This window comes from Lissotriton helveticus, chromosome 3_1 (genome assembly GCF_964261635.1).
Source record: "Lissotriton helveticus chromosome 3_1, aLisHel1.1, whole genome shotgun sequence".
Taxonomy (NCBI): domain Eukaryota; kingdom Metazoa; phylum Chordata; class Amphibia; order Caudata; family Salamandridae; genus Lissotriton; species Lissotriton helveticus.
The window spans coordinates 1,738,610,032-1,738,624,983 of record NC_136061.1 but is presented as its reverse complement, the minus strand read 5'-3'; positions in this window follow the sequence as shown (position 1 = coordinate 1,738,624,983).

Below are 14,952 nucleotides of genomic sequence, written 5' to 3'. Positions count from 1 at the left end.
GTGGAATCACTGAGGCTACTCTAAACAACCAAAGGTTAGGAAGTAGGAGGCCCACGGGAGACGCGTGCAGTGTCTAAACACAGCCGCGGGTTACCATTGACTTTCTATGGGAAACTAACAAGTTACAAATTTACAGTTTAAGGATACTTCCAGATGGACTACGATGAAACCCTTTTAGACTTAGACACTTGGAGGGCCAATACCCTCGAGACTACCAGAGTACTCGTGTTATCTCACCCACGGAAGCCGGGTGCATGGGTGTCTTTTGATGTCGGGTTTCGTCGTCGATCTCAATGGAGAACTGCAAAGAAGTGCTGCAGGCGACCAGAGGAAAAGTGTCTGGGTGGATCCAAGGGAGGATCGAAGATCTGAAGAACCTGAAAGCAGAAGGGACAGAGTCTGGGTCACTTGCCAATGACCAGGATGGCGATGGAAAGCTGCCAGCCAATTTCGGGTGATTTCAGGAGAAATTGTGAAGTTTGTCCCTTCAGCCACGAGTTCCAGGAGGTGTCGACGACAACTAGGAGCTGGATTCGAGCTGTCCCACACAGGATCTAGTTGACAGCAGTTTTAGTATCCGGATTAGACCCAACAAGCCGTGGAAAACGCAATCCACGCAAGATGTCGAGATCGGCTTCGGTGCAGACCAGCAAGATCTGTGGAACTTCTCTTTTGGGGAGAAGTTGGAACAAGCCTGGAGCAACCATGAAAGCAAGATAGATTCAAAAGAAAGTCTTCAGGGGGCTCACTAGCCAATGGACTAGGAACCGCAAAGATGCGCCTAGCTGAAATGCAAAAGCGGGGCCCACGGGACACTCGTGGAGTGGGGGCCTCCGAACTTCAGAGCAAATGGTGCTCGGGGCTTGGGCTTTATGTACCCCAATGCACAACTTCGGGATACCTCGGGAAGTTGATGCAGGTAGCTAAATACAGGTTGTCCAGGAGCTCCTGTCCCACGTCTTTCGTGTCCGCCACAAGTCTCACCTTTGCTGTGAGCGAAGGTCGGAGTCAGAGATGTCTGGAAGTTTATGTCCTGTGTCACAGATTCTTCGGGATCCGGCGGGAGCCTCAAAAATGCAGACGGCAAAGTTGCTGTTGGTGCCTGTTTGAACAGAGTGGTCACTCCTTGACCACAAGGGAGATATCTTCCGTCTTCCAGTCGAAATGGAATGTCGAAGGTCCAGGATTTATGTTTCAGAGTTTTGTCCAGGGTAATCTAAAGTCCTAGGGACTGGGTTCCTATACTTATTCTAAGTACAGGGGCTGGACTACCTTTAAGGTCCCTCCTATGGGTGGACCTGGAAAGGGCATGGTTACACCCCTTTCCCTTTGTCCAGTTTCACACCAGAGTGGAGGCCTCCGAGCTTCAGTGCAAATGGTGCTCGGGGCTTGGGCTTCATGCACCTCAATGCACAACTTCGGGATACCTCGGGAAGTTGATGCAGGTAGCAAAATGCAGGATGTCCTGGAGTTCCGGTCCCATGTCTCTCGTGTCCACCACGGGTCTCAGCTTTGCTGTGAGCGAAGGTCGGGTCAGAGATGTCTGGAAATCTAATTGTTCGGGATCCAGTGGGAGCCTCGAAAATGCAGACCGGCAAAGTTGCTGTTGGTGCCTGTTTGAACAGGGTGGTCACTCCTTGACCACAAGGGAGATGTCTTCCGTCTTCCAGTCGAAATGGAATGCCGAAGGTCCGAGATTTATGTTTCAGGGTTTCTTCCAGGGTAATCTAAAGTCCTATGGACTGGGTTCCTATACTTATACTAAGTTTAGGGGCTGGACACCCTTTGTGGTCCCTCCTATGGGTAGACCTGGGAAGGGGGTGGTTACACCCCTTTCCCTTTGTCCAGTTTCACGCCAGAGCTGGGACAGTGTGCCCCAGCAACCGGTTTGAACTGGGAAATGCATGGAGCACCTAGTGTGCCCCAGGCAGTGTCTGGAAAGCATTCACTGCCCCAATACACTAAAGCCTGAACAGGAAACCTATTGTCCAGGCCTCCCCTGCCGGAGTTTCGTCCAGCAGCAGGAGGGCAGACTCGTGTCTGTGGCAGCAGCTTCTGTTTTGTGATGCTGAGGCTCTGTTTAACTTTACCTGGGTTTTCCAGTAACTACATGTCTTCTCCCTATTGAAGGGTGGAATGCTGCCCCCCGCCAGGACTGGCGGGGGGGAGTTAGTATTCCAAAGTGTTTGACACCTTACACGACATGTTTTGATAAGGCCAAACCAAAGTTAGCATGAACCGGAAGGATTATAAAGTATATGGTATGACTATATCATAGAACAGCTATAAGGAGATGGTTCCGAAAGCTGCAGAGGGGCCCAGCTCATGCTAGGGCACCCTGTCATATAAAACCAAGCACTCTACCTCCAGGATTGTCGAGGTCTGCCTTAGGAGTGGCTTATAGGTGTATATGTATCTATATAGGTATATAGATATAGGTATACTGTGGTGTCAGTTTGGAAGGCAAACCAGGGGTGGCATAATACATGCTGCTGCCCCTGGTAGGACTAGGGTGCACCTATGCCCTGGGTACCTATGGTACACTATACAGGGGCTCACAAGGGTGACCCAGTAACCCATCTGGTATGTACCTAAAGTACATGGTATCAATTTAGAGAGATAACAGCTAGGCTGTAGGCCTGATTAGCAGGGCCACAGCCAAACTAAAGTCGAAAAACAAGAGAATCACAGAAAAAAGTGGGGGTAACCATAGGAAGCAGACCCTACTCTCCTACAGTAGGATCTGTTACTTCTTTTATAATCATGAAGTTGCCACTACACGAAAATGGTCAGCTCACGGAATTAAGTAGCAAAAGTTATGGCCTGACTGAATTGGAAAAGATTTATAGAATGTCCATGGATCAAGACAACTCCTGCTTGAATGTTACATTGTAAATCTCATCTTCCCTTTCTGTACTAGGTGGGAGTCTAAGGGCCTGATTTTTAAAGGTAAACTTACACTTTTGTGTAGGTTTACAATTGTTTGATTTTCGCAAAAGTATTTTGATAGTAGTATCTTTATGATTGTGAGTCTCTGTGCAAACATGGTAGGGCAGTCCTGTCTTTTTTGTGCAGAGACTCAGTCGTAAATATACTACTAGTAAAATCCCTTTGTGAATAGCAAACAAACTTAAACTTACACAAAAGTGTAAGTTTGCCATCGTGAATCAGGCAGTAGCAGCTGGTGTAAAGGAAATGTGGTGAGGCAGCGCAGGTGGGGCTGTACGGGGTGGGCAGCACGAGTGGGGTGAAACAATAAAAAAAGTACTTGCCGGGCTTCTACACACCGCTCTGCTCTCCTGTCTTCTCCTCTGGGCACAGGCTGAAGCCCCCTACTTACCCTGCGCCCAATCCTGAGGCTGCTCTGACCATGAGAAAGTGTCGAGATTGGGCATAGCAGGCTTGTTTTGCGCTCCATCGGGAGCTTGGCCTGTGCCTGATGACCTCGCCGCCCAGCAACACACCTAAGATGGACGGCCAAACCGTCATGCGCACTGACAGCAGGGCCCACCACTCCTCTTCCCCCTGCTGCAGTGCTATCGCCCCTGCCCCAAGACTCAGCCACAGGATGAAAAATAAAATGATCTGCATTAAGAACATTTTATTTTTCGTTTGCCTCTGCAGGCAGTGGGATGACGCTCCTCCGCCATAGAGGAGGAGCCGCCACTGGAATCAGGGCCTGCATGTGTGTGGCAGTGACACAGAGCATCTTCATGAAATTCAGGGTGTGGATCATAAACATTGCTCAAACTGAACTTTACCAGTCTCTATGTTCCAGAAACAATCACTGTCTACCACTATCTTTTATCACAGTCACCGTTTTAAAATCATCAAATTCATGAATTACTATAATAGCAAATGTAGTTTTAGTTTGAGTCTGTTGATTAGTATCTCATTTGCCCCCAGCCTAGCGCCACGGTCACATGCACCTCTAGTTGTTCATGTCTTTCTGTAACATAAATATATTTGTGCTGCATCTCGCAACATATGCTATCATCTTGTGAAATTTCATTCAATTAATAATTCGTTCTTTATTCTATTTTATCCAGTTTAAAGTGCATCCTCTCCATTTTTTGACTGTTCCTTTTTGCTCACCATTCTTTAGTACGTTAACTTGATGCCTGACCTGATCATTTGACCCACTGCAGTAAAATCTCACTTTACATATATTTCCAAATGCCTAGGAGCCTGACCACACAATCCCTTTTGGTCATGGTCAGAACCTATTTTACTTAGGCAGCTGTCTTTATTTCAACTCAGTTATCCATCTTTATTGTGCATTCGTGCAAAGGACAATATGCTATTTACTACCATGGCTGAGAGTGGGAAGGCCATTGAAATGTAAAATCTTGCTACAGAAATGGAACCACTTGCATCCTGGTTTTGGTTAAATAAATTTTGGTAAAACAAATACACATGAAAAAATGCTGCGGCATTAACCACCTATTCATAGGCGCAGAGTAAAATGCGCTGTTATTAACATTTTTAAGGGAGCAAAGCGGCATCATCCCTTACTCGAGGCTCACCTCTTGTGTCAAGGAGCCTCACCTCACTCAACAATGGCAATAAATAGAATATTACATTGAGAAGTGCTGTAGCCCAGGTCACTCTGAGTAATGAGTCCTGACATCTGTCTTTGAGCATTGAGGAGGTATAAATCTTGTGACTGTGAAGTCTGTGGAAAGTTGATTTGAGCATTAGCATCTTTGTACTCTCTAATCCATCAACCAATTTGTCAATATTGTCTGTTGTGGTCGATTGTAGATCTAATTTTTCCCTATGGCTGCAGAGCATGGATCCGGATTTAAAGCCTGATCATCTTTTACTGAGTTATCAGGCCTTGGAATTATCCTTTCTGCAAGGTCCTCAAGAACCACAAGGTATTGCTTTGCGCAACCTATTGCACGACTCATTTTGATCTAATATGTTCATTTGTTCTCTCCAGGGCCAGACATAGATTTTTGCTGCTCAAGGCGAAAAGGCCCGAGTATGCTTCATTGTGGTTTTACGTAAAAAATATCGTCCTACAAAATGACTGCAACTAGATTAACAACTGCCACAATATTGTGAAGGTAAGAATATATTGTAGGGGTGAAAAGAATGTTCTGTTTCGCCTGCGGAATTGGCGGAATTTTGGCCACTCTGCGTTACTGTTTAACATGGAGTTCTTGCCAAACGATTTTCTAACGCGGGTGGTTGCTGGAGTTCATGTACTGTGACAATCAGAGGGCCTCCGTTCACATAGATTTGCTGCCACTCAAGTAGATTTTCTACTCAAAATCAACTCAAATGGTCACGTGTTCTTGTGCACTGCATGGTGTCGTTTGCCCTGATTTTCAGTCCTGCTTGCACTATCTGTGCTAAATTGTAGCACAAGCAGCGCATGCTGCATATTTTCTGCTAGTTGGTGAAATTCCATGGAATCTCGCATAGTTTTTCTGTAACTTCGTGGAATTCCACAGCGTGACACTCCGCGAGTTCCGCCCACCATTAATATATTGTTAAATATAGATTTGCTATTCTTCATGTCGATGAACCTAAAAATATCTATATCTGTATACAATTTTTTTACTTCACATCTATGAACCTCCACATTATACCTATTTATAACATCCTTAAGAGGGGAGTGAAGAATAGTGAATCTATACTTACCTAGATATTCTTACCTTGACAAAAAGTTGTAGCAGATAATCTAGCTGCAATGTTTTTGATGGAGAGAGTTTTAAAAAATAACATTATGGTAGAATTCCTCCATCACCCCTCTCCTTGCACATTAGCAATGCATGTAGAGTTATAGGTGATTAACTGTGAATAATGGGGATGTTTTTCACCTCTGGGTTCTGAATGACATCAAAGACAACTAAAGCTTCACTTTTGTTGTCTATGTGACGTCACTTGGACCCTCTTGGTGGAAAACATCCATGTTATTCTCTTTTACCCATCTATACTTTTATATAATGTATGGCCAAACCAGCCTCCTCTTCCTCTGCTCAGATGAGCAGCCTGCGCTCGGATGAGATGACCCTCGCAGTGGTACCAAGGATAAGGAAGACCAGAAGAGGAGGCCGTTGCTTTACTTACAACGCCTCCAAGCTTTGGAACAGCCTGCCGCTGCAGTTACGGAAACAACCCAATCATCTTGTTTTTCGTAAACAACTCAAAACCTGGCTCTTTCCTTAAAGGGAGTGCCGACACTAGTGATTATTCAGCGCTGGGATGCTTCCGGGTAGCCATGCGCTATATAAAAATCCCTTCTATTCTATTCTATTCTACATAAGAAGGAGCACCACTACCTAATCCACCACCATACACAAAATAAATCCCTAACTAGTATCCTCTCAGCCACCCTCTACATTACGTTCCCCCAACCTTTAAAATAAAATCCAAACCTAGAGTCTTTTCACCTTCCCACACTATGCTCTGCATTAACACTCCCCTTCTAATTATTAAAAAAAAATAATAACACCTGACCCCATGACACCCTCATCACCTTATGAATTCACTTAATTTCTCTGTCCTAATTAATGCAAATAGTGGTCTTAAATGCCCCCCCTTCGTTAATACAAATATATAAAACAATACCTGGTCTTCTGCTACTTAGCTACATCACCCTAAGACTTACCGTCTTCTTCCCCACCGAAGTCACCCTCTCTACTCCCACACAGTGATCTAAGAGCATGTGCTGAACTGACTGCTTCTCTTTGAAAGGCAGGAGTAAGGTGGGTGAGACCAACAACAGCCGTTTTGCAATCCCACTTCGGAATCTGGGAGCCGAGCAGAGTGTGGAGCAGAGTGGAAGCGAGTGGACACATCGAGCAGGCACATATACAGGCAGCGTTATTGAAAGCGCCTGCATCTTAGAAATTATCGCCATTGAGGACGTGATCATTTGATACGTGTGAATACACTTACCTGTACCAAGAGCGCCACCGTGTGCATCTTGTGCCAGTCCTCCCCTGCTACTCCAGGTTCGTACTTATCACAGATCCATTGGACTGGCCCTTATATAGATGTTTACCTGCTTTTTTCACCCTTCTTTGGGCTCCCGGCTGGGATCCCTGTGAGTCTTTTTGTTCACCTCTACTACACGGTGTCACAACCCCTTGTTGACTAGCAGCGCAAGCCCCTTTCAGGTGTCCCAACATTGACAAGTCCTGAGGAGACCCGACATCCGCCATGGGTCGAAACGTCGTCGGCAGTTGAAAAGAGACAGACCAAGATCAACAGTTGCCTAATTTTCCAACTGTTGTACACTTAATGGATATAATGGACAATGGTCGTCTCTTTCTTGTGTAAAACAAATGAATAATAGAAAACTTCTGTTCACTAATTTGTTACAAACCAATTCTTCGGTTCACGATACTAGTTTAGGTTCTTTCAAAAATTCACTTGGGACACACTGTCACTTGGTACATTTTGTATGTTACTATTTTATGTATTATGTGTAAAGAAATTATTGATCTATGTTGATATAAACTATGGAAATGTTTTGACAAACTTGACCCAATGTGTAGTCAGCTTCTTTGTTTGACATCCAATACACCACCCTCATTGCCATTGTGCATAAGTACTTATTATAAGTGTTTTTTCATAATTATCCACTGGAGCAGTTGTTGGTTTTTTTAAAACTTTATACCCAGGCTCAAGTGAGTAGGGTTCCCTTGTTCCCCCTTCAAATCTTTGAGGTGTAGCAACAGTGGGAAACAACTTTTAATTTCGCACTGTTGTTAAGTCACAGAAGCGGATAAACAGATTTCAGTCTGGTTATTCATGATAGAAACATTCAATAGAAGCTATATGTACCATATAGAGTTGTAGATTTGTAACTGAGAATTACTGGGCTGTTTTTCACCAAAGAGTTCTGAGTGACATCAAATAGACAACGAGCGTGAAGCCAAAGAGCCAAGAGTGTACAAACAGGTTTCAGAGAGGCATGCCAGAGCAGCCTGGAATTGCTTTATGAAGTAGTAACAGTAGTTAACAACAGCTGCGGCCGTTACATGTAAGAGCAGTTGTGCGGTGAGGCCGGCTGGGGGTGGTATTTCAAGAGATGACTACAAGGGAAATTAAATATATAATTAATGTTTCCTCGAGGTCGTCCCCCCCCTTCCCCCCCTCCCCCCAGCCAGCCCCGCCGCCTCACCGCTCTTACCTGCAGCGGCTGGTTAACAAGTTCTGTTATATATGGTGGTTGTGCCATAGCAGCAAATTACTGGGTTTAGAATCCACTCATTTAAACTAATGGCACTCTTAGACAGTTATACATAACAGTGAATTACCATAAACATAGCACTCTTAGCAAGGACCATTAGCAATATTAGCAGTAACACAAGCACACTCCATAGCTCTTTACAAGAAAACATCTGCAGTTACCCACGTGCCCATGGGTATACCTGTCAGTCAAAAATAAAACACAAATTATTCAATGAAGAGATTGTTTAAGACGTTATGCACTCTTAAAATGTCATCATTTACGTTTCAGACACATTAACTAGATGACAGGGATGCATAAAAAAAGGCATTTAACATGGTTTGTGCAACTGTGAATGTGCTTTGTTTTATTTTTAGTGCTCTTAAGCAGCCTCACAAAAGCACCAAATGTAGCAAAATGTAGCAAACACAAATATGGAAAAATTCAATTCAATTTTCACGTTTTGTAAGAAACCTGGATTGAGTTCAAGCTTAATAAATGCGCACATAATTCAGAATGAAAACATTTTCATGCAAACTGTGTGTTACCTTAGATATATCTTCTAAAAAGTCTGCTCGTAATAAAACAATGAAGTTGGGTGACACGGCTTCCTTGGATGTAAGGAGTTTGCTCCCCTCCACCCCCTTCCTTCCCCCCCACCTCCCCACTGATCTCCAGTGGCCTGTTGGAAATGTCTGGCACTCTAAAAAAAACAACAAACACAAAAGGAAATGATGTAAATAAAGTAAACTTACAAACTCACCTGTGCAAAGTAAGCGCCCCAGATCTCCAGTGGCCTGGTGGAAATGTCTGGCACTCTAAAAAAAACAACAAACACAAAAGGAAATGATGTAAATAAAGTAAACCTACAAATTCACCTGTGCAAAGTAAGCGCCTGATTTAGAGTTTGACGGAAGGGTTACTACGTCACAAACATGATAGTTGCGGCATCTGCCTTATTACAAGTGTGATAGTCTATAATACACGTGTAATAAGGCGGATGGGATATCGCTCACATTTCTGATGGAGTAACCTGTCCATAACACTCTAAATCGGGCCCTAAGTCTTGATTTGTTTGGCATGTGGCTCCATTCAGCTCCATGGAGCCTAGGAGCTTGGTACACATCATAAGAAAGCACACTCTAATGATAGAGCATGTCACAAGACGCGCTGCCCAGAGTGATTGTCCTGTATGTGGACATAAAAATTTACTGAGGTTTTTCGAAAACGTTCCAGGAAAAATGGATGTTTCTCATATGGAGGATATTTCTGAAATGTATTTATCTGTGCTTTATATTAATCCAATAATTCATAAATTTCCATATATACATTAATCACAAGAGGCCACTATTGATAAAGTGAGTGTGCTTTCTTATGAAATGTATGAATGACCCAAGATAGAGGCTGTGGTCACACCTTACAGTGTGACCTGCTTAAGATCATGATGTTAACACTGTCTTCAAATTTGAGAATAAGTCTTTGAGATCCAACTATGCAGTGGATTACTCCTGAACACTAGAACCTCCACTTCTGTGGCCATTTAATTGCTCTCGGTGTTTAGACATAAGAATGGAAAGATCTTGCTTTGCCTGCTTTTTTATTGTTCCCCACACTGATCCACCACGTATTTCTTCTTAATTTTGACCTTAAATATGACCTCCCATGATACCATTGTTATTTAGTAGTTTACCACCTGCTCTGGGTGTGCTGTCCTGCAGACCAAAAATAATACACCTGCCCTTCACAATGATTCCTCTAGTCAGGTCTGAACACTGACTCTAATATCCCAATTTTTGTGTGACTAATATTGTTTAAAAAACTGCTCAAACAATGCAATCCTCTACAGAGCAATTCTGAGTTCTCCCCCAATATACCTAACTATCTGGTAAGTTCATGTACTGGTGACTTGGGACAGCTGATGATTAGGTCTACAGTGGGACAGCCTCGTTCGTCTTCTGTTCAACCATTGTTGTCTGTTGTATTTTATCCATGAAAATCCAACCTCCATTGTTCTTTTAAGGAGAACCCTTAGAACCTAGAACTAAGTAAACAACAGAAAGTTACTGGGCCTTCGTAAAAAACAATCCCACAGTGCTTTTTTTTTTTTTTTTTATAAGCCCTTTATATCTTTGAACTAAGGCAAAAATACGGTCTTCAAATACTGGGAGAACCTGCACTCCCAGACAGTTCAATTGAAAAAAAAGTTTTACACCGTTCTTTGTGGTATTGGTCTTCTCGAAAGTTAATCTCTTTTAAATATAAAAATCTGTACTCTCAGGACATGGCCCATGCTCTTACTCTCCTAGCTAAAATTAAGCAGGAACATCTGACTCCTGCAACTAATATATAATGGGATTTAGAAAGCCAGTAGACTTGCAAATATTAGCAGAATTTCCGCAGTTTTCAGGAAATTTGGCAGGCGCATCCAAACGATGAACTAGTTAAAAGAAACAGTGTATTTTTATTTGTAGTCTGGTTGTTAAAATCTCACTAACGGAGTTGTATGATTGTATTCTGTCCGCATCCAGGGCCCACTCAGTAGGACTGCATTTACAGCAGAGTGAGAAGGTAATACAGAGAGCAAGTGGAATGAGCTAGTGACACCGGTCTGATTTTTACAGAAGCTTTTCTCAGTCACTCCACTTACTTATGTACTTACCTACTACCGGTTGTGCTGACTGGCATGTAGGGCAGCAATGAAGAACCTCTACTTCTGTATGTCTTGAGCACGTTCCTGAATGGTGCCCGATTTGTGATTTAGGGTCTTCATTTCTGTCCCCACAGTTCACCATCAGGTGTTATTTACCTGCCTCTCTTCTGTTTGCCTTCTTGGGTCCAGTCGAGGGCTGCTCTTATGATGGAGTCATGTTCTCTTCTGGTAGTTTGTCCTCTCCTTCTTTTTCTCATGATGATGGCGTCTATGCTCTCCATTTGCATCTGGTGAGCAATTCCTGGTTGAGATGGTTCGCAGCAAGAAAATGTGTAAGATTCTTCTCTGATTACTGGTGTGGAAGGCTTACAGTTTTGCTTTTTGTAATCTGCCAGGATTCTGATCTATATATGCATGTGGATAAATGTAAATGTAAATGTACATGTATTTATATAGCGCAAATCACCGACCCGGTATCTAAGCGCTTGCTTAGGGAACCCGTCCTGGTATTCCCCTGTGAGATATCCCAGCAGGGTATACACAAGGTGAAAGCCAGGCATCCCGCCGCGAGGGGCCGTAGTGGAGATTAAGCAAGCTATTGCCCAGAGTCGCAGAGTGTGACCCCGTGAGTCGAGTAGTCCCCTCTACACCATTGAATAAAAGGAAAAATACCAAATCGATAGACTACAAATAGCCGCCCCCTGCCTCGTTCTGCCATTTTTCATACCGAACAGCTGCTAGCTGCTTTTTTATTCTGACTAAAAATTATGTATATCTGATTGCGTCAAACCGCCAGATTACGTGTCAGAGCGTTGCCATCCTTAAAAAACATTTCAACATATATGTTCATCTCTTGGGAAAGATTTACATTCCAGGTTCAGAGGTCCTATACCGCACTGTATCTGTTTTGGTCCTGAAGAAGGTGGTCCGTACTCCTGCTACTTCCACCGAAACGCGTCGACCTTCTCCCTTTTTTTAAACCTCATGACTTTGGTCATGTAGTGGACACCAGATCCAATGCTATAGGACACAATTGTTGTTGTTTTTGTGATGGGATGGATGTTTAGGTAATATGTATGTGTTGTGCGTGTGTGGCTCTTTACCTGTTTTGTACATATTTAATTGTGTCTTCATGAACTTAAATAGACATATATGCATAGCTTCGATGTGGTGAAAAATAACTCTTTCTGAAGCCTCTTTGTAATATGTATATATTTTTATAGTGTTACATTTGAAAATTATGATAAAAATGAAAAAATTTACTTTTTTACTGAAAAATGAAATAAAATGAAAAACAATTCACATTCTGTGTAGACATTGTTGGTATATGCCCTGTGTTTGAGAGATTACTCCAATGACAAATGTATTTATAGGTCAAGAGGGAGCTATTTCAGTTGCTTGTTGTTCTTTTCCCCTCTACTCCCTGACCTGAAAGTAAATCCTAGAGGGGGTCCCCCTTCTTTCACTATTCAAAAATCAGATAACACCTGCCACAGGCCTGCTAATCCCACGCGTCATGCGGGAAAATGCACTATAAAAGAAAGAAAACAAAAATAACCAATTCTAACTGCGTAGCACCATGGATGCACCCTGACCGAGTGCAGAGGACAAGCCATACCCCACTAGCCCCACGGAGAACCAGCATGGAAACACGTGTGCGGGAAGGGCAAGGAGAAGAGGGAGAGGAAGAAGGGGTTCAGTCTGCAGGAAGACCTGACTATCGTCACAGAAGTCATAGGATACCATCAACAACTGTTCGGCACCTCCACTGCGGCACTGGCAACCTAAACGGAAATATGGCAGACCATCGTCACCAACGTCAATGCAGTCGGAGTGTTGAGGAGGTCACTGGAGGAGGTCAAGAGGCACTGGCATGAAATGTACAGCCAAACCAAGGAGAAGCTGTCCGCCAACAGGAAGGCAGCAAGGGCGACGGGAGGTGGGAGTCCTGGGACACAGGAGGAACTGGAGGAAATGGTGGCAACAGTCTGCAGTGTGGAGACGGTGGAAGGAATTGGGGGCCTGCACACAGCACGATACGACCTGACTCAACAACAACAGGGTGAGTAATGACCAGGGATGGGGGCATGGGGGCATGGGGGGAGATTTGCACAATGGCACACATGCACAATCATGCGTAGCACACTGCACACCCACAATGATCGTGGAACATGTCACTGATAGCCTTGGCACACTGCAACACACATAGAAACTCCAAATAGGCCCCATTCACAATGTGCACATGGGGGCCCCCTCCAGCTCACAAATATCACAACCGACCCATGCACATGTGCTGAATCCAGCAAATTAGTGGCACTGTGACCCACACTGACTATGCAAATAAGACTGCATGTCCGATAGCATGCAGCAGCCCAAAAACATGAGATGGCCTACGGATCTACATGGAGGTAGCCCAGTGCGGATCACATCCGTAAAGGAGCACGTGACACTCTGACATGTCCACGTGCACACACAACCCATGCCGTACAATACACGCAGCAGATGAACAATGCACCAGGCCACAAAATCTGTCCAAGAGCACATATGACCCAAGTCAAAAACAAATTAGGGCCCGAAAAGCACACAATTCAAAGGCACACCGCCTCAAAGGGAGAAGGCTACACACAATCAGAACTGCAGGGGCAACTCACCCACAATGCAGCTCACACAGCAATCAGAGAACATCAGCAATGGCGGCAATGTGGTACAAAGTGGAACACCAACAGCATAGGACATGGCTTACAACAGGCCCGCATGTGCGTAGCAACTGACATTGCCTGACACAGTGTGATGAAAATGCACGGGTACTACCACACATCCGTCATGTAGTCGAAAAACACACTGACTGCCATCAAATAGCCAGCTCCACCAAAACTGTGACAATGTACATTGGTATGCAGTTTGAATGTAAACATCTGCAAAACTCCAAAATACATGTGTAACTCTGTTAACCTGCATCTCACCTTTCACATTGCAGAGGGACAAACAACACCGCATGCAGAGCACAACACACTTCACATCATTGATGACGAAGAAGACAACCTGCACATATGTCAAGACACCCTCCAAAGGATAATGGACAGCCTCCGCACCCCATCCCCAGGAGCAGGGCAGGCCAGCTGCCCTGAGATGAGCCCACCACCTGCACAGACCACACAGCAGGAAACACACACCACCACAGCTGTCTCTCAGCACCCCCGACTGATACATGGAGTTCCAACAACGTGTGTGGAATAGGCGGCTGGAGTTGGCTGAACAGCTGCGGGTGGGTTTCGAACTTGTGGCAGCCAAACTCGATGCCATACATGGGTGTCTGAGTCCCATCAGGGACCACGTACAGTCCCTATCGGACAACCCCTATCGGACGCCCCCTGCATGCACCATGCTCCGCCACAGACCTTGGCTGACCTCGCTGGGGCCATGAATCTACTACAAGAACTGTCTGGTCAGACAGGCACCAGCGATTACAGCACAGGGTTGGCACAGATGCCAGGCCGATGGAGACCATGGAGCAGATGCAGGCTGGAAGTATGTGTGCCAGGGCTGGACACCAGCAAGTAGTAACTTGGAACTTCAGTGCCCTGCAGTGCTTCATCTTGTCATTGCTGCCACTGAGCCGCTCCCAGATGACTGCAGCGGTAACATCGACACACACAGCACCGATGTGTCAGTGGCACTCAGTGATGCAGCCATCACCCCGCCACACACACTGGACAAAGCGGACACAGGGGAGTAAGAAGGGGATGGGACTTACTGTGTGAGGGAGGAGGCAGTACCATCCATCCCCACCATATGCCCTATCCCTGCCTGGTGAGGACCTATGCATCATGCCCTGGGAAACACCTCCTACTGACCCCGGAACACTCAGCGACATCCACCCGGACCCCGACACGGACTCCAATTTCATCACTGCTGGCCAATTACACAGCAATCCTGCTGCGGACTACACCCTCCCACTTCCTAATCACTTCTCAATCCCCAAAGGACTGTGGTTTGCCCACCAATGGGCTTCCATGTGATGTGGGCTTGGATGGCCATGTACAGCTCTAGCTCCGTCAATCATGGATGTATGGCTGGATGTATGGACAATGATTGCACATGAAGGTACACC